A 3,239-nucleotide genomic window follows, 5' to 3' on the forward strand; every position below is an offset into this window, starting at 1 on the left:
GGTAGGTATCTTTCAACGAAACTAAAAACTACACTTCTTTGAAAGAAGATTTTCTCACAATCTCATTAAAATCAGATCTAAGTTCTCGCTGCCGTTAAACAAAGATCTTTGTTTAGCGATAGCGAGAACTAAGATCTGATTTTAATTAGATTGATTTTCTCAAGATTTGAAGTAAAGTGATACATGTTTACCATGCTCTGTTAATAATTAATCATAACACGCAATTGATTTTCGGGAATATTTAATCCGCTGACATTTTAAAAGCGACAGTCATCTGCAATTACCAGCAAATAATTTCGTTTTTACCTCAAGATGGAAGCCACGTTTTGTGCCTCAGTTAATATCTTTGTCCTTATGGCATTGAAAAGATTTTGGCATAAATGTTTAGAACTCGAGAATTATAGGAAAATTCTTCACTGAAACCATGTTTGCAAACTTACCTCACACAGGGGAGGGGCGGTCGGGTAGCCTAGTGGTTAAAGCGTTCGCTCGTCACGCTGAAGACGCGGGTTCGAGTCCTGACATGGGTACAATGTGTGAAGCCCATTTCTGGTGTCCCCCGCCGTGATGTTGCTGGAATATTGCTAAAGGCGGCGTAAAACCATACTCACTCACTCACACAGGGGAAAGCGTTCACTTCCCTTTGTGGAAAGATCGCCTGCCGCACAAGATCACAGAGGTGAGTTGCGTAGATCGATGCTCATGGTATCAGAAACTGGATTGTCTAGTCAATCAATTCCCTCGGCTTATTTCAGTACTTTTAGGCCTCAGACCTTTGTTTACAGACGTTATGGTACAGGCGGAATTACAGTTAACCGTACATTTCTTTCCAAATGTGCAGAGTACAAATATATTGCTAAGTTTATAATGATGTTAGAGTTAAGCGATGACATCAAAATGTTTATTGTGTGGATGTTAGGATGAACATAAACTTTAGTGTTAATGTATAGTTGTCTCCACTGTACGTACGATGGACACACTAAATGAAAATGGAATTCATTTTCAATGCAGGCTAAGTTACAAAGTTTACATTTTCTTAATTTTTTTAATATATCGAAGTGACGCCCACGCTCAATTTCCAGGTCATGACAATTTAAAAGAAAACGAGAAAGAGCAATTTTGAATTTGCTTTGTGCTATGAACTTCAAATAGTTTTCACAATTTATAGAAACATCCAGTGATGCATAATAGGACATTTGTGGACTTGCAAGTAGATCATTGTGCCAAATTTGTCCGAAGTAATCCTTTAAACGTTACTGAAACATATTGAGAAATACATTTTTGTTACCATACATTTGAAATAACCATTTATTTCAAAATCCTAACCTACACAGATTTATTTTTAACTTTGTAACCACATTTACCCGACTTTGCTCATCATACGATACTGCAACATTGTCAAAATATTTAACCAATACTTTACACATCTTGTCTAGTCAAGACTCAATGAATTACAAACTATCGCCATATTGCTGCGTGAGGCGTTAAACAACAAACATGACGTCGCATCTTACCACCAGCTTGTAGATTGCTGGGGACATATTCTCAACTGGAATCACCAGGTTAGACATGGTTTACAGGAAACAAAGTCAATAAGGGAATATGCTTCGAAGAGAGCGTTATGGTGTATGGTTGACTAACACATACCACAGTGGTTTGAGCGAATTAGTAAGTTGGGTTTAGAGCCGCTTTGAACGGTACCCCAGTTGTATCATGGCGTGTCAGCTTATTGTGAGAGGAAAATCCGAAGTGATGCAGGTCTGAAATGTTTTATACTACTTTGAAACCCCGGCGAACCGGGAATAGAACTCACGATTACAGGTTTCTGTGTGCCCAAGGGTCGCAACTCTGCACATCGAATTGCGGCGCCTAAGACGACTGGCCGGCATCCCGTATCCCAACATAACAGAGGTTATAATCAATATACGCGGTGGTACAAAATGTTAATCTTCAACCACCCCTTGCCCAGCCATGTTTCATGCAGTCACCCACCCACCACATACTCCATCACACCCGCCCGTCCACCCCCTCTACAGTTCCCCAACTCACGGTATTGTCCACTGTGTCAACTCGACTCATCTGCTACCCACCACATATCACAACCTATCGTTCCCAAACACTAAAAGCAACGAATTCTGCAAATTTTATGTGCGCTTTAAATGACCGTAGTTTGCGTGGTAACCTTTGTCATTATGAATGTGCATGTGTTGCTTGAATTTTTAAGGGCGCTATGTTCCATGGCCTGGTATCTTTTCCAGGACAGGTAAGTTGTTATTATTTCAAGGATAGGTAAATTATAATTATTTCCAGTACATGTAAATTGTAATGAGTTGTCTTGTAAATCTCAGCCTTTGCGTAATTAGGGCCACTGCGCTCGAGTCATCACCGGTCAAAGCAGGCCTGAATCAGGTCATACGATCAACACTCTACCTGCCTGCAAACTTAGATTATTATCTTGATTAATCGACAATGACTTTTACAATTAAATAACACCTTGATTTCATACGAGACAGAGTTATAAAATCAGAACCACGCGGAAATGGACTGGACACTGAGCACCGAAACTTCCATATAACTGCTAGATTGACAAAAAATGTGCTTTTTAAAGGATTTGAATGAAACATGCTATTGCTGTCAATTTGCCCGAGCCTAGTTCCCTCCTTTTTTAAGATACCGCTATACTTTTTAACAGTAATTTTATAAGTACCGATTTACTTGAAAGGAAGACAGACAAAAGACGTAGCTGCATAATTATTTTGGTCATATGTATTTGTTTATTGATTAAAATGAAAGATCACACAAATTGACTCAAGCTGTTACCAAAACAGTAGGAATTTAATTTCTCAAATCATTTCAAAGAGAATTGCAATATATCATATCGGCACTATGACCACTGAATATAACACAGTTGACAATTGTACGGCTAAAAGCACGATTTTGCAGTAGCATCGCAAATTTAAATACACATACATCAGAATACGTGATGAGAAAATAATGGTTTTGATTTCAGTCGGCCCTTTCAAGCTGCAGCAAGTGCGTGAGAATTTCGTTTCGTGAACACATCATTCCACAATTTGTATATTACTCAAGTCGATTTGCTCCGCACTTACGCCTTTGTTCCCAAATAATTGATTGAATTTAATATTTATTATATTCGGGGTGCATATGTGACTGGGAAAATAACAATTGATTTTTGTTCAATGTTTTGGGGAGTTTGGATTGAATTTGGAGACAAAATA

This window comes from Haliotis rufescens, unplaced genomic scaffold (assembly GCF_023055435.1).
Source record: "Haliotis rufescens isolate VD_foot unplaced genomic scaffold, xgHalRufe1.0.p SCAF_1, whole genome shotgun sequence".
In the NCBI taxonomy this organism is placed as follows: domain Eukaryota; kingdom Metazoa; phylum Mollusca; class Gastropoda; order Lepetellida; family Haliotidae; genus Haliotis; species Haliotis rufescens.